General features: G+C 46.1%; 14 non-coding genes across 14 annotated transcripts; 7 read left to right on the top strand and 7 right to left on the bottom strand.

Moving 5' to 3' along the window:
- Positions 1-1,467: 1,467 nt before the first annotated feature.
- Positions 1,468-1,549, top strand: trnas-aga (transfer RNA serine (anticodon AGA)). The gene has a single exon. It is a non-coding gene; the product is annotated as a tRNA-Ser (tRNA).
- Positions 1,550-2,341: 792 nt separating this feature from the next.
- Positions 2,342-2,415, bottom strand: trnai-aau (transfer RNA isoleucine (anticodon AAU)). Its single transcript has one exon. It is a non-coding gene; the product is annotated as a tRNA-Ile (tRNA).
- Positions 2,416-4,399: 1,984 nt separating this feature from the next.
- On the top strand, positions 4,400-4,481 carry trnas-aga (transfer RNA serine (anticodon AGA)). The gene has a single exon. It is a non-coding gene; the product is annotated as a tRNA-Ser (tRNA).
- A 792-nt stretch (positions 4,482-5,273) lies between these two features.
- Positions 5,274-5,347, bottom strand: trnai-aau (transfer RNA isoleucine (anticodon AAU)). Its single transcript has one exon. It is a non-coding gene; the product is annotated as a tRNA-Ile (tRNA).
- Positions 5,348-7,329: 1,982 nt separating this feature from the next.
- trnas-aga (transfer RNA serine (anticodon AGA)) lies at positions 7,330-7,411 on the top strand. The gene has a single exon. It is a non-coding gene; the product is annotated as a tRNA-Ser (tRNA).
- A 792-nt stretch (positions 7,412-8,203) lies between these two features.
- Positions 8,204-8,277, bottom strand: trnai-aau (transfer RNA isoleucine (anticodon AAU)). The gene has a single exon. It is a non-coding gene; the product is annotated as a tRNA-Ile (tRNA).
- Positions 8,278-10,263: 1,986 nt separating this feature from the next.
- Positions 10,264-10,345, top strand: trnas-aga (transfer RNA serine (anticodon AGA)). The gene has a single exon. It is a non-coding gene; the product is annotated as a tRNA-Ser (tRNA).
- Positions 10,346-11,139: 794 nt separating this feature from the next.
- Positions 11,140-11,213, bottom strand: trnai-aau (transfer RNA isoleucine (anticodon AAU)). The gene has a single exon. It is a non-coding gene; the product is annotated as a tRNA-Ile (tRNA).
- Positions 11,214-13,189: 1,976 nt separating this feature from the next.
- On the top strand, positions 13,190-13,271 carry trnas-aga (transfer RNA serine (anticodon AGA)). The gene has a single exon. It is a non-coding gene; the product is annotated as a tRNA-Ser (tRNA).
- Positions 13,272-14,063: 792 nt separating this feature from the next.
- On the bottom strand, positions 14,064-14,137 carry trnai-aau (transfer RNA isoleucine (anticodon AAU)). The gene has a single exon. It is a non-coding gene; the product is annotated as a tRNA-Ile (tRNA).
- A 1,988-nt stretch (positions 14,138-16,125) lies between these two features.
- trnas-aga (transfer RNA serine (anticodon AGA)) lies at positions 16,126-16,207 on the top strand. The gene has a single exon. It is a non-coding gene; the product is annotated as a tRNA-Ser (tRNA).
- Positions 16,208-16,999: 792 nt separating this feature from the next.
- Positions 17,000-17,073, bottom strand: trnai-aau (transfer RNA isoleucine (anticodon AAU)). The gene has a single exon. It is a non-coding gene; the product is annotated as a tRNA-Ile (tRNA).
- A 1,981-nt stretch (positions 17,074-19,054) lies between these two features.
- On the top strand, positions 19,055-19,136 carry trnas-aga (transfer RNA serine (anticodon AGA)). Its single transcript has one exon. It is a non-coding gene; the product is annotated as a tRNA-Ser (tRNA).
- Positions 19,137-19,930: 794 nt separating this feature from the next.
- trnai-aau (transfer RNA isoleucine (anticodon AAU)) lies at positions 19,931-20,004 on the bottom strand. The gene has a single exon. It is a non-coding gene; the product is annotated as a tRNA-Ile (tRNA).
- Between the last annotated feature and the right edge of the window lie 992 nt (positions 20,005-20,996).

Below are 20,996 nucleotides of genomic sequence, written 5' to 3'. Positions count from 1 at the left end.
AGGCTGAACAAAACACAGCCCAACTGCCCTTGTGATCCAACTCTTTCTATCAGTAACAGTCACACAGCAGCCCCATGTCACAGGTCCCGCTGCACACTGGGGAGAGCGAATTGGGATTTCATCTTTTGCTTACTCTCTCGTGCGACGCTTCATAACGAGGCACACTGTGGGAATTGGAATGACATAAAAATGTGGAGAAAGCATCGTGCTCGTTGCGAGGGATATTATACGTTGCCTCACGGCGGCTCCTCAATGAAGTTTCCATCCATGCTTGCTGAAGGAATTTCCTTCCGATCCCGACTTTTTCGCTGTCATCAGCAACACATTAGGCACCCTTCTGCCAAATCGTAAAGACAATGTTGAGCGGTTAATGTGTTGAGCGTGACGACCAACTAACCGCCAGTTTCGAGATTTCCAGCCGAATCGCTGTTCTTCTGAAAAAACTCAGTATTTGCGTAAATTAGGTTTGAAGCGCATTATCAATTCGTGTGAAGCGATGTGTTGATCGGTTGAATGCAGTGCGTCAAAGTAAGCTGGTATGATTTCTTGCAACAAGGTTGGCTGACGTGAATAATGACAAAACATTGAAGCGAATGAGAGGAATGATCACAGTTGACATCCAGCTGACCGGTCGTCCGTCTGTGTTTCGCTGTAGAGCGGTCAAGGTTTGCTCAAATGTCACCGACCGATTTGTGGCACAGAAGTGTGAAAAGATGGACAATTTGTCAGGATGGGAGGCAGACTTTTTCCCAGTTGAAAAATTGTCAACGGCATCGTGAGTGTACAGAAGTACGCGAAGCGACTGAGGCTGTTCGAAAAAGCCATTGCCACTGAGCATAACGTAAACCGGGCTCCACAGACAGAGGTAACCGCATTTGGACAGTACGAGGATTGAACCCTCAGTCGCAGCGTTATTAGCAACATGCTCCAACCGTATAAACTAACCGGCCCCAGTTCATCTTAAATTTTGGATCCATGATTGCGGGAGTTGCATCTTCAGTGAACAGAAAGATATTCTCGATGGGCTCAATTCAAATTTGTCCACTGGTGATTCGGAAACGGCAAATGTCACCACCATGTGGGAGAGCCGGATTGGATTCCGAATCCGCACATACTCTAATATATCTGCATTAGTTTTGCGCATTCAAGAGCTCGTTTTCCTAAGGCGCCTTGAAGGGAGCTATTTTGGGATGTAAAGTTTATGTTCCATCCAGTTCTGCGTGTGTGGACAGATATGGAATGCTTGCAATTGTTTGTTTCAATCCACCCATGTGCTGTATCCGAATGAAAAGGACGTTAGACGACAGATGAAATTGAGCCGACATGGGGAAAGAAGACAGACGCATGACATCAGCAGCGAAATTAATCGCATTTGTATCCATCACAAGAGGTCAGCATCACTTCAAGGAGGCCGGCTATAAGAATTATTGAGTGGGTATCAGTATGATTTCTGGCGCGTTGGACCGTGTAGTCATGGCCGAGTGGTTAAGGCGATGGACTAGAAATCCATTGGGGTTTCCCCGCGCAGGTTCGAATCCTGCTGACTACGCATTTCTCATTTCCGTTTCACTCCGACTCGTTGGAAAAGATGGCATCTTCCGTCATTTCTCCATGTGGAATGGTTACATATCCCACCAATTTGCGTGAAGTTGATGCCGGTCCGCCTGTCCACTCCAGATGTTTTCTCAACAAATTTGCACCTGACAACTTCAGTTATTGACCTGCGCGGAGAGGGAGTATTTTGACTGTTTACTCTGTCGAAATCCCGTATCAGCTGGAATATCAGAGTTGGGACAGCTTCCAATTTTCTATGTTCGACGTGGAACTACCCGAACGTCTCCAACACCGCCTCATAACGGACTTATTTTATCATTGTAAACCTCCCAGGCAGTGTCACCTGTCCTCTTCCTAATGTCTTTTCTGAAGAGTGGTGACCAGCCAGCATCAGCCGTAAGGCTCCGTACTGAGGTCAAACTGCAGATGTGACCACCTGAGCATGATCCCAGTGCTTTTATAAACGATTTCGGAGCCAAATGAAGGACATTATGTCAGCACTCGTTGTGAATTTAATTAGATGAACTCAATCTTTCTCCGCCGGGCCACCCTTTGCAATGAAAACACCTTTCCCGTCTCGTAACCTTCCACATTCGCCCTTTCGGTTTGTGGCACAGAAGTTTGAAAAGATGGGCAATTTGTCAGAACGGTTGGAAGAAATTTTCCCATTTTAAAAGTTGGCAAGGAGCAAGAAAATGCTGGACTTTGCCGATGTGGAAGAACGCGAAGCGGATCAGGCTCTGCCGACGAAAGGACGACAGGTCCTGCCCACACGGGTAATCGCATGTGGCCAGTACGGGGATTGAACCCGCGACCTTGGCGTTATTAGCACCACGCTCTAACCACCTGAGATAACCGGCCGACGTCGCAAACGAAGCCCACGATGAGCACCTGCGTTTTTCTATTGAGTTGCATCATTCAGTGCAGAAGTTTAAAATTTTCACTGCTGACTGATCGCGCATCTTCAACCTGATGGAATGGCATTTTCGTTTTAAATTACTTTCATGGGATTTGGCTGGGGCAATCACAACGTGCATTTGATGTTCACCCCCCCCCCCCCCCCTGTTTTATTTGAAATATTTTTTTCGGCTAAAATAGTAAAATATGTTGCGAAATTCAGTCGGAATATTGTCAACATGTTGCCATTTTGCTGACTGGAATCATTTGCCATTTGTGGAATATTTGCTCCATCTGGAAGTCTGGCAGCCAGGGCTGCAAAATGGGGGCGTGTGTTCAAGCGCAGAATTAACCGGAATCCGTTCAATTTGATTTTTGCATCAATGATTCTGTGAGTTGCACCTCCAGTGAACAGAAATATATTTCCAAAGGCTGTCATTCAACACGATTTAACGTTTCGAGTAATTCATCAAGATTTGAAAGGCTGAACAAAACACAGCCCAACTGCCCTTGTGATCCAACTCTTTCTATCAGTAACAGTCACACAGCAGCCCCATGTCACAGGTCCCGCTGCACACTGGGGAGAGCGAATTGGGATTTCATCTTTTGCTTACTCTCTCGTGCGACGCTTCATAACGAGGCACACTGTGGGAATTGGAATGACATAAAAATGTGGAGAAAGCATCGTGCTCGTTGCGAGGGATATTATACGTTGCCTCACGGCGGCTCCTCAATGAAGTTTCCATCCATGCTTGCTGAAGGAATTTCCTTCCGATCCCGACTTTTTCGCTGTCATCAGCAACACATTAGACACCCTTCTGCCAAATCGTAAAGACAATGTTGAGCGGTTAATGTGTTGAGCGTGACGACCAACTAACCGCCAGTTTCGAGATTTCCAGCCGAATAGCTGTTCTTCTGAAAAAACTCAGTATTTGCGTAAATTAGGTTTGAAGCGCATTATCAATTCGTGTGAAGCGATGTGTTGATCGGTTGAATGCAGTGCGTCAAAGTAAGCTGGTATGATTTCTTGCAACAAGGTTGGCTGACGTGAATATTGACAAAACATTGAAGCGAATGAGAGGAATGATCACAGTTGACATCCAGCTGACCGGTCGTCCGTATGTGTTTCGCTGTCGAGCGGTCAAGGTTTGCTCAAATGTCACCGACCGATTTGTGGCACAGAAGTGTGAAAAGATGGACAATTTGTCAGGATGGGAGGCAGACTTTTTCCCAGTTGAAAAATTGTCAACGGCATCGTGAGTGTACAGAAGTACGCGAAGCGACTCAGGCTGTTCGAAAAAGCCATTGCCACTGAGCATAACGTAAACCGGGCTCCACAGACAGAGGTAACCGCATTTGGACAGTACGAGGATTGAACCCTCAGTCGCAGCGTTATTAGCAACATGCTCCAACCGTATAAACTAACCGGCCCCAGCTCATCTTAAATTTTGGATCAATGATTGCGGGAGTTGCATCTTCAGTGAACAGAAAGATATTCTCGATGGGCTCAATTCAAATTTGTCCACTGGTGATTCAGAAACGGCAAATGTCACCACCATGTGGGAGAGCCGGATTGGATTCCGAATCCGCACATACTCTAATATATCTGCATTAGTTTTGCGCATTCAAGAGCTCGTTTTCCTAAGGCGCCTTGAAGGGAGCTATTTTGGGATGTAAAGTTTATGTTCCATCCAGTTCTGCGTGTGTGGACAGATATGGAATGCTTGCAATTGTTTGTTTCAATCCACCCATGTGCTGTATCCGAATGAAAAGGACGTTAGACGACAGATGAAATTGAGCCGACATGGGGAAAGAAGACAGACGCATGACATCAGCAGCGAAATTAATCGCATTTGTATCCATCACAAGAGGTCAGCATCACTTCAAGGAGGCCGGCTATAAGAATTATTGAGTGGGTATCAGTATGATTTCTGGCGCGTTGGACCGTGTAGTCATGGCCGAGTGGTTAAGGCGATGGACTAGAAATCCATTGGGGTTTCCCCGCGCAGGTTCGAATCCTGCTGACTACGCATTTCTCATTTCCGTTTCACTCCGACTCGTTGGAAAAGATGGCATCTTCCGTCATTTTTCCATGTGGAATGGTTACATATCCCACCAATTTGCGTGAAGTTGATGCCGGTCCGCCTGTCCACTCCAGATGTTTTCTCAACAAATTTGCACCTGACAACTTCAGTTATTGACCTGCGCGGAGAGGGAGTATTTTGACTGTTTACTCTGTCGAAATCCCGTATCAGCTGGAATATCAGAGTTGGGACATCTTCCAATTTTCTATGTTCGACGTGGAACTACCCGAACGTCTCCAACACCGCCTCATAACGGACTTATTTTATCATTGTAAACCTCCCGGGCAGTGTCACCTGTCCTCTTCCTAATGTCTTTTCTGAAGAGTGGTGACCAGCCAGCATCAGCCGTAAGGCTCCGTCCTGAGGTCAAACTGCAGATGTGACCACCTGAGCATGATCCCAGTGCTTTTATAAACGATTTCGGAGCCAAATGAAGGACATTATGTCAGCACTCGTTGTGAATTTAATTAGATGAACTCAATCTTTCTCCGCCGGGCCACCCTTTGCAATGAAAACACCTTTCCCGTCTCGTAACCTTCCACATTCGCCCTTTCGGTTTGTGGCACAGAAGTTTGAAAAGATGGGCAATTTGTCAGAACGGTTGGAAGAAATTTTCCCATTTTAAAAGTTGGCAAGGAGCAAAAAAAAGCTGGACTTTGCCGATGTGGAAGAACGCGAAGCGGATCAGGCTCTGCCGACGAAAAGACGACAGGTCCTGCCCACACGGGTAATCGCATGTGGCCAGTACGGGGATTGAACCCGCGACCTTGGCGTTATTAGCACCACGCTCTAACCACCTGAGCTAACCGGCCGACGTCGCAAACGAAGCCCACGATGAGCACCTGCGTTTTTCTATTGAGTTGCATCATTCAGTGCAGAAGTTTAAAATTTTCACTGCTGACTGATCGCGCATCTTCAACCTGATGGAATGGCATTTTCGTTTTAAATGACTTTCATGGGATTTGGCTGGGGCAATCACAACGTGCATTTGATGTTCACCCCCCCCCCCCCCTATTTTATTTGAAATATTTTTTTCGGCTACAATAGTAAAATATGTTGCGAAATTCAGTCGGAATATTGTCAACATGTTGCCATTTTGCTGACTGGATGCATTTGCCATTTGTGGAATATTTGCTCCATCTGGAAGTCTGGCAGCCAGGGCTGCAAAATGGGGGCGTGTGTTCAAGCGCAGAATTAACCGGAATCCGTTCAATTTGATTTTTGCATCAATGATTCTGTGAGTTGCACCTTCAGTGAACAGAAATATATTTCCAAAGGCTGTCATTCAACACGATTTAACGTTTCGAGTAATTCATCAAGATTTGAAAGGCTGAACAAAACACAGCCCAACTGCCCTTGTGATCCAACTCTTTCTATCAGTAACAGTCACACAGCAGCCCCATGTCACAGGTCCCGCTGCACACTGGGGAGAGCGAATTGGGATTTCATCTTTTGCTTACTCTCTCGTGCGACGCTTCATAACGAGGCACACTGTGGGAATTGGAATGACATAAAAATGTGGAGAAAGCATCGTGCTCGTTGCGAGGGATATTATACGTTGCCTCACGGCGGCTCCTCAATGAAGTTTCCATCCATGCTTGCTGAAGGAATTTCCTTCCGATCCCGACTTTTTCGCTGTCATCAGCAACACATTAGACACCCTTCTGCCAAATCGTAAAGACAATGTTGAGCGGTTAATGTGTTGAGCGTGACGACCAACTAACCGCCAGTTTCGAGATTTCCAGCCGAATAGCTGTTCTTCTGAAAAAACTCAGTATTTGCGTAAATTAGGTTTGAAGCGCATTATCAATTCGTGTGAAGCGATGTGTTGATCGGTTGAATGCAGTGCGTCAAAGTAAGCTGGTATGATTTCTTGCAACAAGGTTGGCTAACGTGAATATTGACAAAACATTGAAGCGAATGAGAGGAATGATCACAGTTGACATCCAGCTGACCGGTCGTCCGTATGTGTTTCGCTGTCGAGCGGTCAAGGTTTGCTCAAATGTCACCGACCGATTTGTGGCACAGAAGTGTGAAAAGATGGACAATTTGTCAGGATGGGAGGCAGACTTTTTCCCAGTTGAAAAATTGTCAACGACATCGTGAGTGTACAGAAGTACGCGAAGCGACTCAGGCTGTTCGAAAAAGCCATTGCCACTGAGCATAACGTAAACCGGGCTCCACAGACAGAGGTAACCGCATTTGGACAGTACGAGGATTGAACCCTCAGTCGCAGCGTTATTAGCAACATGCTCCAACCGTATAAACTAACCGGCCCCAGCTCATCTTAAATTTTGGATCAATGATTGCGGGAGTTGCATCTTCAGTGAACAGAAAGATATTCTCGATGGGCTCAATTCAAATTTGTCCACTGGTGATTCAGAAACGGCAAATGTCACCACCATGTGGGAGAGCCGGATTGGATTCCGAATCCGCACATACTCTAATATATCTGCATTAGTTTTGCGCATTCAAGAGCTCGTTTTCCTAAGGCGCCTTGAAGGGAGCTATTTTGGGATGTAAAGTTTATGTTCCATCCAGTTCTGCGTGTGTGGACAGATATGGAATGCTTGCAATTGTTTGTTTCAATCCACCCATGTGCTGTATCCGAATGAAAAGGACGTTAGACGACAGATGAAATTGAGCCGACATGGGGAAAGAAGACAGACGCATGACATCAGCAGCGAAATTAATCGCATTTGTATCCATCACAAGAGGTCAGCACCACTTCAAGGAGGCCGGCTATAAGAATTATTGAGTGGGTATCAGTATGATTTCTGGCGCGTTGGACCGTGAAGTCATGGCCGAGTGGTTCAGGCGATGGACTAGAAATCCATTGGGGTTTCCCCGCGCAGGTTCGAATCCTGCTGACTACGCATTTCTCATTTCCGTTTCACTCCGACTCGTTGGAAAAGATGGCATCTTCCGTCATTTTTCCATGTGGAATGGTTACATATCCCACCAATTTGCGTGAAGTTGATGCCGGTCCGCCTGTCCACTCCAGATGTTTTCTCAACAAATTTGCACCTGACAACTTCAGTTATTGACCTGCGCGGAGAGGGAGTATTTTGACTGTTTACTCTGTCGAAATCCCGTATCAGCTGGAATATCAGAGTTGGGACATCTTCCAATTTTCGATGTTCGACGTGGAACTACCCGAACGTCTCCAACACCGCCTCATAACGGACTTATTTTATCATTGTAAACCTCCCGGGCAGTGTCACCTGTCCTCTTCCTAATGTCTTTTCTGAAGAGTGGTGACCAGCCAGCATCAGCCGTAAGGCTCCGTACTGAGGTCAAACTGCAGATGTGACCACCTGAGCATGATCCCAGTGCTTTTATAAACGATTTCGGAGCCAAATGAAGGACATTATGTCAGCACTCGTTGTGAATTTAATTAGATGAACTCAATCTTTCTCCGCCGGGCCACCCTTTGCAATGAAAACACCTTTCCCGTCTCGTAACCTTCCACATTCGCCCTTTCGGTTTGTGGCACAGAAGTTTGAAAAGATGGGCAATTTGTCAGAACGGTTGGAAGAAATTTTCCCATTTTAAAAGTTGGCAAGGAGCAAAAAAAAGCTGGACTTTGCCGATGTGGAAGAACGCGAAGCGGATCAGGCTCTGCCGACGAAAAGACGACAGGTCCTGCCCACACGGGTAATCGCATGTGGCCAGTACGGGGATTGAACCCGCGACCTTGGCGTTATTAGCACCACGCTCTAACCACCTGAGCTAACCGGCCGACGTCGCAAACGAAGCCCACGATGAGCACCTGCGTTTTTCTATTGAGTTGCATCATTCAGTGCAGAAGTTTAAAATTTTCACTGCTGACTGATCGCGCATCTTCAACCTGATGGAATGGCATTTTCGTTTTAAATGAGTTTCATGGGATTTGGCTGGGGCAATCACAACGTGCATTTGATGTTCACCCCCCCCCCCCCCCCCCTGTTTTATTTGAAATATTTTTTTCGGCTAAAATAGTAAAATATGTTGCGAAATTCAGTCGGAATATTGTCAACATGTTGCCACTTTGCTGACTGGATGCATTTGCCATTTGTGGAATATTTGCTCCATCTGGAAGTCTGGCAGCCAGGGCTGCAAAATGGGGGCGTGTGTTCAAGCGCAGAATTAACCGGAATCCGTTCAATTTGATTTTTGCATCAATGATTCTGTGAGTTGCACCTTCAGTGAACAGAAATATATTTCCAAAGGCTATCATTCAACACGATTTAACGTTTCGAGTAATTCATCAAGATTTGAAAGGCTGAACAAAATACAGCCCAACTGCCCTTGTGATCCAACTCTTTCTATGAGTAACAGTCACACAGCAGCCCCATGTCACAGGTCCCGCTGCACACTGGGGAGAGCGAATTGGGATTTCATCTTTTGCTTACTCTCTCGTGCGACGCTTCATAACGAGGCACACTGTGGGAATTGGAATGACATAAAAATGTGGAGAAAGCATCGTGCTCGTTGCGAGGGATATTATACGTTGCCTCACGGCGGCTCCTCAATGAAGTTTCCATCCATGCTTGCTGAAGGAATTTCCTTCCGATCCCGACTTTTTCGCTGTCATCAGCAACACATTAGACACCCTTCTGCCAAATCGTAAAGACAATGTTGAGCGGTTAATGTGTTGAGCGTGACGACCAACTAACCGCCAGTTTCGAGATTTCCAGCCGAATAGCTGTTCTTCTGAAAAAACTCAGTATTTGCGTAAATTAGGTTTGAAGCGCATTATCAATTCGTGTGAAGCGATGTGTTGATCGGTTGAATGCAGTGCGTCAAAGTAAGCTGGTATGATTTCTTGCAACAAGGTTGGCTGACGTGAATAATGACAAAACATTGAAGCGAATGAGAGGAATGATCACAGTTGACATCCAGCTGACCGGTCGTCCGTCTGTGTTTCGCTGTAGAGCGGTGAAGGTTTGCTCAAATGTCACCGACCGATTTGTGGCACAGAAGTGCGAAAAGATGGACAATTTGTCAGGATGGGAGGCAGACTTTTTCCCAGTTGAAAAATTGTCAACGGCATCGTGAGTGTACAGAAGTACGCGAAGCGACTCAGGCTGTTCGAAAAAGCCATTGCCACTGAGCATAACGTAAACCGGGCTCCACAGACAGAGGTAACCGCATTTGGACAGTACGAGGATTGAACCCTCAGTCGCAGCGTTATTAGCAACATGCTCCAACCGTATAAACTAACCGGCCCCAGTTCATCTTAAATTTTGGATCAATGATTGCGGGAGTTGCATCTTCAGTGAACAGAAAGATATTCTCGATGGGCTCAATTCAAATTTGTCCACTGGTGATTCAGAAACGGCAAATGTCACCACCATGTGGGAGAGCCGGATTGGATTCCGAATCCGCACATACTCTAATATATCTGCATTAGTTTTGCGCATTCAAGAGCTCGTTTTCCTAAGGCGCCTTGAAGGGAGCTATTTTGGGATGTAAAGTTTATGTTCCATCCAGTTCTGCGTGTGTGGACAGATATAGAATGCTTGCAATTGTTTGTTTCAATCCACCCATGTGCTGTATCCGAATGAAAAGGACGTTAGACGACAGATGAAATTGAGCCGACATGGGGAAAGAAGACAGACGCATGACATCAGCAGTGAAATTAATCGCATTTGTATCCATCACAAGAGGTCAGCATCACTTCAAGGAGGCCGGCTCTAAGAATTATTGAGTGGGTATCAGTATGATTTCTGGCGCGTTGGACCGTGTAGTCGTGGCCGAGTGGTTAAGGCGATGGACTAGAAATCCATTGGGGTTTCCCCGCGCAGGTTCGAATCCTGCTGACTACGCATTTCTCATTTCCGTTTCACTCCGACTCGTTGGAAAGGATGGCATCTTCCGTCATTTTTCCATGTGGAATGGTTCCATATCCCACCAATTTGCGTGAAGTTGATGCCGGTCCGCCTGTCCACTCCAGATGTTTTCTCAACAAATTTGCACCTGACAACTTCAGTTATTGACCTGCGCGGAGGGGGAGTATTTTGACTGTTTACTCTGTCGAAATCCCGTATCAGCTGGAATATCAGAGTTGGGACATCTTCCAATTTTCTATGTTCGACGTGGAACCACCCGAACGTCTCCAACACCGCCTCATAACGGACTTATTTTATCATTGTAAACCTCCCAGGCAGTGTCACCTGTCCTCTTCCTAATGTCTTTTCTGAAGAGTGGTGACCAGCCAGCATCAGCCGTCAGGCTCCGTACTGAGGTCAAACTGCAGATGTGACCACCTGAGCATGATCCCAGTGCTTTTATAAACGATTTCGTAGCCAAATGAAGGACATTATGTCAGCACTCCGTTGTGAATTTAATTCGATGACGCTCAATCTTTCTCCGGACGGTCTACTGTTTGCAATGAAAACTCCTTTCCCGTCTCGTAACCTTCCACATTCGCCCTTTCGATTTGTGGCACAGAAGTTTGAAAAGATGGGCAATTTGTCAGAACGGTTGGAAGAAATTTTACCAGTTTAAAAGTTGTCAAGGAGAAAAAAAAGCTGCACTTTGCCGGTGTGGAAGAACGCGAAGCGGATCAGCCTCGGCCGACGAAAAGGCGACAGGTGCTGCCCACACGGGTAATCGCATGTGGCCAGTACGGGGATTGAACCCGCGACCTTGGCGTTATTAGCACCACGCTCTAACCACCTGAGCTAACCGGCCGACGTCGCAAACGAAGCCCACGATGAGCAACTGCGTTTTTCTATTGAGTTGCATCATTCAGTGCAGAAGTTTAAAATTTTCACTGCTGACTGATCGCGCATCTTCAACCTGATGGAATGGCATTTTCGTTTTAAATGACTTTCATGGGATTTGGCTGGGGCAATCACAACGTGCATTTGATGTTCACCCCCCCCTGTTTTATTTGAAATATTTTTTTCGGCTAAAATAGTAAAATATGTTGCGAAATTCAGTCGGAATATTGTCAACATGTTGCCATTTTGCTGACTGGATGCATTTGCCATTTGTGGAATATTTGCTCCATCTGGAAGTCTGGCAGCCAGGGCTGCAAAATGGGGGCGTGTGTTCAAGCGCAGAATTAACCGGAATCCGTTCAATTTGATTTTTGCATCAATGATTCTGTGAGTTGCACCTTCAGTGAACAGAAATATATTTCCAAAGGCTGTCATTCAACACGATTTAACGTTTCGAGTAATTCATCAAGATTTGAAAGGCTGAACAAAACACAGCCCAACTGCCCTTGTGATCCAACTCTTTCTATCAGTAACAGTCACACAGCAGCCCCATGTCACAGGTCCCGCTGCACACTGGGGAGAGCGAATTGGGATTTCATCTTTTGCTTACTCTCTCGTGCGACGCTTCATAACGAGGCACACTGTGGGAATTGGAATGACATAAAAATGTGGAGAAAGCATCGTGCTCGTTGCGAGGGATATTATACGTTGCCTCACGGCGGCTCCTCAATGAAGTTTCCATCCATGCTTGCTGAAGGAATTTCCTTCCGATCCCGACTTTTTCGCTGTCATCAGCAACACATTAGACACCCTTCTGCCAAATCGTAAAGACAATGTTGAGCGGTTAATGTGTTGAGCGTGACGACCAACGAACCGCCAGTTTCGAGATTTCCAGCCGAATAGCTGTTCTTCTGAAAAAACTCAGTATTTGCGTAAATTAGGTTTGAAGCGCATTATCAATTCGTGTGAAGCGATGTATTGATCGGTTGAATGCAGTGCGTCAAAGTAAGCTGGTATGATTTCTTGCAACAAGGTTGGCTGACGTGAATATTGACAAAACATTGAAGCGAATGAGAGGAATGATCACAGTTGACATCCAGCTGACCGGTCGTCCGTATGTGTTTCGCTGTCGAGCGGTCAAGGTTTGCTCAAATGTCACCGACCGATTTGTGGCACAGAAGTGTGAAAAGATGGACAATTTGTCAGGATGGGAGGCAGACTTTTTCCCAGTTGAAAAATTGTCAACGGCATCGTGAGTGTACAGAAGTACGCGAAGCGACTCAGGCTGTTCGAAAAAGCCATTGCCACTGAGCATAACGTAAACCGGGCTCCACAGACAGAGGTAACCGCATTTGGACAGTACGAGGATTGAACCCTCAGTCGCAGCGTTATTAGCAACATGCTCCAACCGTATAAACTAACCGGCCCCAGCTCATCTTAAATTTTGGATCAATGATTGCGGGAGTTGCATCTTCAGTGAACAGAAAGATATTCTCGATGGGCTCAATTCAAATTTGTCCACTGGTGATTCAGAAACGGCAAATGTCACCACCATGTGGGAGAGCCGGATTGGATTCCGAATCCGCACATACTCTAATATATCTGCATTAGTTTTGCGCATTCAAGAGCTCGTTTTCCTCAGGCGCCTTGAAGGGAGCTATTTTGGGATGTAAAGTTTATGTTCCATCCAGTTCTGCGTGTGTGGACAGATATGGAATGCTTGCAATTGTTTGTTTCAATCCACCCATGTGCTGTATCCGAATGAAAAGGACGTTAGACGACAGATGAAATTGAGCCGACATGGGGAAAGAAGACAGACGCATGACATCAGCAGCGAAATTAATCGCATTTGTATCCATCACAAGAGGTCAGCATCACTTCAAGGAGGCCGGCTATAAGAATTATTGAGTGGGTATCAGTATGATTTCTGGCGCGTTGGACCGTGTAGTCATGGCCGAGTGGTTAAGGCGATGGACTAGAAGTCCATTGGGGTTTCCCCGCGCAGGTTCGAATCCTGCTGACTACGCATTTCTCATTTCTGTTTCACTCCGACTCGTTGGAAAAGATGGCATCTTCCGTCATTTTTCCATGTGGAATGGTTTCATGTCCCACCAATTTGCGTGAAGTTGATGCCGGTCCGCCTGTCCACTCCAGATGTTTTCTCAACAAATTTGCACCTGACAACTTCAGTTATTGACCTGCGCGGAGAGGGAGTATTTTGACTGTTTACTCTGTCGAAATCCCGTATCAGCTGGAATATCAGAGTTGGGACATCTTCCAATTTTCTATGTTCGACGTGGAACTACCCGAACGTCTCCAACACCGCCTCATAACGGACTTATTTTATCATTGTAAACCTCCCGGGCAGTGTCACCTGTCCTCTTCCTAATGTCTTTTCTGAAGAGTGGTGACCAGCCAGCATCAGCCGTAAGGCTCCGTACTGAGGTCAAACTGCAGATGTGACCACCTGAGCATGATCCCAGTGCTTTTATAAACGATTTCGGAGCCAAATGAAGGACATTATGTCAGCACTCGTTGTGAATTTAATTAGATGAACTCAATCTTTCTCCGCCGGGCCACCCTTTGCAATGAAAACACCTTTCCCGTCTCGTAACCTTCCACATTCGCCCTTTCGGTTTGTGGCACAGAAGTTTGAAAAGATGGGCAATTTGTCAGAACGGTTGGAAGAAATTTTCCCATTTTAAAAGTTGGCAAGGAGCAAAAAAAAGCTGGACTTTGCCGATGTGGAAGAACGCGAAGCGGATCAGGCTCTGCCGACGAAAAGACGACAGGTCCTGCCCACACGGGTAATCGCATGTGGCCAGTACGGGGATTGAACCCGCGACCTTGGCGTTATTAGCACCACGCTCTAACCACCTGAGCTAACCGGCCGACGTCGCAAACGAAGCCCACGATGAGCACCTGCGTTTTTCTATTGAGTTGCATCATTCAGTGCAGAAGTTTAAAATTTTCACTGCTGACTGATCGCGCATCTTCAACCTGATGGAATGGCATTTTCGTTTTAAATGACTTTCATGGGATTTGGCTGGGGCAATCACAACGTGCATTTGATGTTCACCCCCCCCCCCCCCCCCCCCTATTTTATTTGAAATATTTTTTTCGGCTACAATAGTAAAATATGTTGCGAAATTCAGTCGGAATATTGTCAACATGTTGCCATTTTGCTGACTGGATGCATTTGCCATTTGTGGAATATTTGCTCCATCTGGAAGTCTGGCAGCCAGGGCTGCAAAATGGGGGCGTGTGTTCAAGCGCAGAATTAACCGGAATCCGTTCAATTTGATTTTTGCATCAATGATTCTGTGAGTTGCACCTCCAGTGAACAGAAATATATTTCCAAAGGCTGTCATTCAACACGATTTAACGTTTCGAGTAATTCATCAAGATTTGAAAGGCTGAACAAAACACAGCCCAACTGCCCTTGTGATCCAACTCTTTCTATCAGTAACAGTCACACAGCAGCCCCATGTCACAGGTCCCGCTGCACACTGGGGAGAGCGAATTGGGATTTCATCTTTTGCTTACTCTCTCGTGCGACGCTTCATAACGAGGCACACTGTGGGAATTGGAATGACATAAAAATGTGGAGAAAGCATCGTGCTCGTTGCGAGGGATATTATACGTTGCCTCACGGCGGCTCCTCAATGAAGTTTCCATCCATGCTTGCTGAAGGAATTTCCTTCCGATCCCGACTTTTTCGCTGTCATCAGCAACACATTAGACACCCTTCTGCCAAATCGTAAAGACAATGTTGAGCGGTTAATGTGTTGAGCGTGACGACCAACTAACCGCCAGTTTCGAGATTTCCAGCCGAATAGCTGTTCTTCTGAAAAAACTCAGTATTTGCGTAAATTAGGTTTGAAGCGCATTATCAATTCGTGTGAAGCGATGTGTTGATCGGTTGAATGCAGTGCGTCAAAGTAAGCTGGTATGATTTCTTGCAACAAGCTTGGCTGACGTGAATATTGACAAAACATTGAAGCGAATGAGAGGAATGATCACAGTTGACATCCAGCTGACCGGTCGTCCGTATGTGTTTCGCTGTCGAGCGGTCAAGGTTTGCTCAAATGTCACCGACCGATTTGTGGCACAGAAGTGTGAAAAGATGGACAATTTGTCAGGATGGGAGGCAGACTTTTTCCCAGTTGAAAAATTGTCAACGGCATCGTGAGTGTACAGAAGTACGCGAAGCGACTCAGGCTGTTCGAAAAAGCCATTGCCACTGAGCATAACGTAAACCGGGCTCCACAGACAGAGGTAACCGCATTTGGACAGTACGAGGATTGAACCCTCAGTCGCAGCGTTATTAGCAACATGCTCCAACCGTATAAACTAACCGGCCCCAGCTCATCTTAAATTTTGGATCAATGATTGCGGGAGTTGCATCTTCAGTGAACAGAAAGATATTCTCGATGGGCTCAATTCAAATTTGTCCACTGGTGATTCAGAAACGGCAAATGTCACCACCATGTGGGAGAGCCGGATTGGATTCCGAATCCGCACATACTCTAATATATCTGCATTAGTTTTGCGCATTCAAGAGCTCGTTTTCCTAAGGCGCCTTGAAGGGAGCTATTTTGGGATGTAAAGTTTATGTTCCATCCAGTTCTGCGTGTGTGGACAGATATGGAATGCTTCCAATTGTTTGTTTCAATCCACCCATGTGCTGTATCCGAATGAAAAGGACGTTCGACGACAGATGAAATTGAGCCGACATGGGGAAAGAAGACAGACGCATGACATCAGCAGCGAAATTAATCGCATTTGTATCCATCACAAGAGGTCAGCATCACTTCAAGGAGGCCGGCTCTAAGAATTATTGAGTGGGTATCAGTATGATTTCTGGCGCATTGGACCGTGTAGTCATGGCCGAGTGGTTAAGGCGATGGACTAGAAATCCATTGGGGTTTCCCCGCGCAGGTTCGAATCCTGCTGACTACGCATTTCTCATTTCCGTTTCACTGCGACTCGCTGGAAAGGATGGCATCTTCCGTCATTTTTCCATGTGGAATGGTTTCATGTCCCACCAATTTGCGTGAAGTTGATGCCGGTCCGCCTGTCCACTCCAGATGTTTTCTCAACAAATTTGCACCTGACAACTTCAGTTATTGACCTGCGCGGAGAGGGAGTATTTTGACTGTTTACTCTGTCGAAATACCGTATCAGCTGGAATATCAGAGTTGGGACATCTTCCAATTTTCTATGTTCGACGTGGAACCACCCGAACGTCTCCAACACCGCCTCATAACGGACTTATTTTATCATTGTAAACCTCCCAGGCAGTGTCACCTGTCCTCTTCCTAATGTCTTTTCTGAAGAGTGGTGACCAGCCAGCATCAGCCGTAAGGCTCCGTACTGAGGTCAAACTCCAGATGTGACCACCTGAGCATGATCCCAGTGCTTTTACAAAAGATTTCGGAGCCAAATGAAGGACTTTATGTCAGCACTCGTTGTGAATTTAATTAGATGAACTCAATCTTTCTCCGCCGGTCCACCCTTTGCAATGAAAACACCTTTCCCGTCTCGTAACCTTCCACATTCGCCCTTTCGGTTTGTGGCACAGAAGTTTGAAAAGATGGGCAATTTGTCAGAACGGTTGGAAGAAATTTTCCCATTTTAAAAGTTGGCAAGGAGCAAAAAAAAGCTGGACTTTGCTGATGTGGAAGAACGCGAAGCGGATCAGGCTCTGCCGACGAAAAGACGACAGGTCCTGCCCACACGGGTAATCGCATGTGGCCAGTACGGGGATTGAACCCGCGACCTTGGCGTTATTAGCACCACGCTCTAACCACCTGAGCTAACCGGCCGACGTCGCAATCGAAGCCCACGATGAGCACCTGCGTTTTTCTATTGAGTTGCATCATTCAGTGCAGAAGTTTAAAATTTTCACTGCTGACTGATCGCGCATCTTCAAGCTGATGGGATGGCATTTTCGTTTTAAATGACTTTCATGGGATTTGGCTGGGGCAATCACAACGTGCATTTGATGTTCACCCCCCCCCCCCCTGTTTTATTTGAAATATTTTTTTCGGCTAAAATAGTAAAATATGTTGCGAAATTCAGTCGGAATATTGTCAACATGTTGCCACTTTGCTGACTGGATGCATTTGCCATTTGTGGAATATTTGCTCCATCTGGAAGTCTGGCAGCCAGGGCTGCAAAATGGGGGCGTGTGTTCAAGCGCAGAATTAACCGGAATCCGTTCAATTTGATTTTTGCATCAATGATTCTGTGAGTTGCACCTCCAGTGAACAGAAATATATTTCCAAAGGCTGTCATTCAACACGATTTAACGTTTCGAGTAATTCATCAAGATTTGAAAGGCTGAACAAAACACAGCCCAACTGCCCTTGTGATCCAACTCTTTCTATCAGTAACAGTCACACAGCAGCCCCATGTCACAGGTCCCGCTGCACACTGGGGAGAGCGAATTGGGATTTCATCTTTTGCTTACTCTCTCGTGCGACGCTTCATAACGAGGCACACTGTGGGAATTGGAATGACATAAAAATGTGGAGAAAGCATCGTGCTCGTTGCGAGGGATATTATACGTTGCCTCACGGCGGCTCCTCAATGAAGTTTCCATCCATGCTTGCTGAAGGAATTTCCTTCCGATCCCGACTTTTTCGCTGTCATCAGCAACACATTAGACACCCTTCTGCCAAATCGTAAAGACAATGTTGAGCGGTTAATGTGTTGAGCGTGACGACCAACTAACCGCCAGTTTCGAGATTTCCAGCCGAATAGCTGTTCTTCTGAAAAAACTCAGTATTTGCGTAAATTAGGTTTGAAGCGCATTATCAATTCGTGTGAAGCGATGTGTTGATCGGTTGAATGCAGTGCGTCAAAGTAAGCTGGTATGATTTCTTGCAACAAGGTTGGCTGACGTGAATAATGACAAAACATTGAAGCGAATGAGAGGAATGATGACAGGTGACATCCAGCTGACCGGTCGTCCGTCTGTGTTTCGCTGTAGAGCGGTGAAGGTTTGCTCAAATGTCACCGACCGATTTGTGGCACAGAAGTGTGAAAAGATGGACAATTTGTCAGGATGGGAGGCAGACTTTTTCCCAGTTGAAAAATTGTCAACGGCATCGTGAGTGTACAGAAGTACGCGAAGCGACTCAGGCTGTTCGAAAAAGCCATTGCCACTGAGCATAACGTAAACCGGGCTCCACAGACAGAGGTAACCGCATTTGGACAGTACGAGGATTGAACCCTCAGTCGCAGCGTTATTAGCAACATGCTCCAACCGTATAAACTAACCGGCCCCAGTTCATCTTAAATTTTGGATCAATGATTGCGGGAGTTGCATCTTCAGTGAACAGAAAGATATTCTCGATGGGCTCAATTCAAATTTGTCCACTGGTGATTCAGAAACGGCAAATGTCACCACCATGTGGGAGAGCCGGATTGGATTCCGAATCCGCACATACTCTAATATATCTGCATTAGTTTTGCGCATTCAAGAGCTCGTTTTCCTAAGGCGCCTTGAAGGGAGCTATTTTGGGATGTAAAGTTTATGTTCCATCCAGTTCTGCGTGTGTGGACAGATATAGAATGCTTGCAATTGTTTGTTTCAATCCACCCATGTGCTGTATCCGAATGAAAAGGACGTTAGACGACAGATGAAATTGAGCCGACATGGGGAAAGAAGACAGACGCATGACATCAGCAGCGAAATTAATCGCATTTGTATCCATCACAAGAGGTCAGCATCACTTCAAGGAGGCCGGCTCTAAGAATTATTGAGTGGGTATCAGTATGATTTCTGGCGCATTGGACCGTGTAGTCATGGCCGAGTGGTTAAGGCGATGGACTAGAAATCCATTGGGGTTTCCCCGCGCAGGTTCGAATCCTGCTGACTACGCATTTCTCATTTCCGTTTCACTACGACTCGCTGGAAAGGATGGCATCTTCCGTCATTTTTCCATGTGGAATGGTTTCATGTCCCACCAATTTGCGTGAAGTTGATGCCGGTCCGCCTGTCCACTCCAGATGTTTTCTCAACAAATTTGCACCTGACAACTTCAGTTATTGACCTGCGCGGAGAGGGAGTATTTTGACTGTTTACTCTGTCGAAATACCGTATCAGCTGGAATATCAGAGTTGGGACATCTTCCAATTTTCGATGTTCGACGTGGAACCACCCGAACGTCTCCAACACCGCCTCATAACGGACTTATTTTATCATTGTAAACCTCCCAGGCAGTGTCACCTGTCCTCTTCCTAATGTCTTTTCTGAAGAGTGGTGACCAGGCAGCATCAGCCGTCAGGCTCCGTACTGAGGTCAAACTGCAGATGTGACCACCTGAGCATGATCCCAGTGCTTTTATAAACGATTTCGTAGCCAAATGAAGGACATTATGTCAGCACTCCGTTGTGAATTTAATTCGATGACGCTCAATCTTTCTCCGGACGGTCTACTGTTTGCAATGAAAACTCCTTTCCCGTCTCGTAACCTTCCACATTCGCCCTTTCGATTTGTGGCACAGAAGTTTGAAAAGATGGGCAATTTGTCAGAACGGTTGGAAGAAATTTTACCAGTTTAAAAGTTGTCAAGGAGAAAAAAAAGCTGCACTTTGCCGGTGTGGAAGAACGCGAAGCGGATCAGCCTCGGCCGACGAAAAGGCGACAGGTGCTGCCCACACGGGTAATCGCATGTGGCCAGTACGGGGATTGAACCCGCGACCTTGGCGTTATTAGCACCACGCTCTAACCACCTGAGCTAACCGGCCGACGTCGCAAACGAAGCCCACGATGAGCAACTGCGTTTTTCTATTGAGTTGCATCATTCAGTGCAGAAGTTTAAAATTTTCACTGCTGACTGATCGCGCATCTTCAACCTGATGGAATGGCATTTTCGTTTTAAATGACTTTCATGGGATTTGGCTGGGGCAATCACAACGTGCATTTGATGTTCACCCCCCCCTGTTTTATTTGAAATATTTTTTTCGGCTAAAATAGTAAAATATGTTGCGAAATTCAGTCGGAATATTGTCAACATGTTGCCATTTTGCTGACTGGATGCATTTGCCATTTGTGGAATATTTGCTCCATCTGGAAGTCTGGCAGCCCTGGCTGCAAAATGGGGGCGTGTGTTCAAGCGCAGAATTAACCGGAATCCGTTCAATTTGATTTTTGCATCAATGATTCTGTGAGTTGCACCTTCAGTGAACAGAAATATATTTCCAAAGGCTGTCATTCAACACGATTTAACGTTTCGAGTAATTCATCAAGATTTGAAAGGCTGAACAAAACACAGCCCAACTGCCCTTGTGATCCAACTCTTTCTATCAGTAACAGTCACACAGCAGCCCCATGTCACAGGTCCCACTGCACACTGGGGAGAGCGAATTGGTATTTTATCTTTTGCTTACTCTCTCGTGCGACGCTTCATAACGAGGCACACTGTGGGAATTGGAATGACATAAAAATGTGGAGAAAGCATCGTGCTCGTTGCGAGGGATATTATACGTTGCCTCACGGCGGCTCCTCAATGAAGTTTCCATCCATGCTTGCTGAAGGAATTTCCTTCCGATCCCGACTTTTTCGCTGTCATCAGCAACACATTAGACACCCTTCTGCCAAATCGTAAAGACAATGTTGAGCGGTTAATGTGTTGAGCGTGACGACCAACTAACCGCCAGTTTCGAGATTTCCAGCCGAATAGCTGTTCTTCTGAAAAAACTCAGTATTTGCGTAAATTAGGTTTGAAGCGCATTATCAA

This window comes from Mustelus asterias, chromosome 30 (assembly GCF_964213995.1).
Source record: "Mustelus asterias chromosome 30, sMusAst1.hap1.1, whole genome shotgun sequence".
In the NCBI taxonomy this organism is placed as follows: Eukaryota; Metazoa; Chordata; class Chondrichthyes; order Carcharhiniformes; family Triakidae; genus Mustelus; species Mustelus asterias.
Note: the sequence above shows the minus strand (reverse complement) of the source record. Positions and strands in the feature narration are given on the sequence as shown.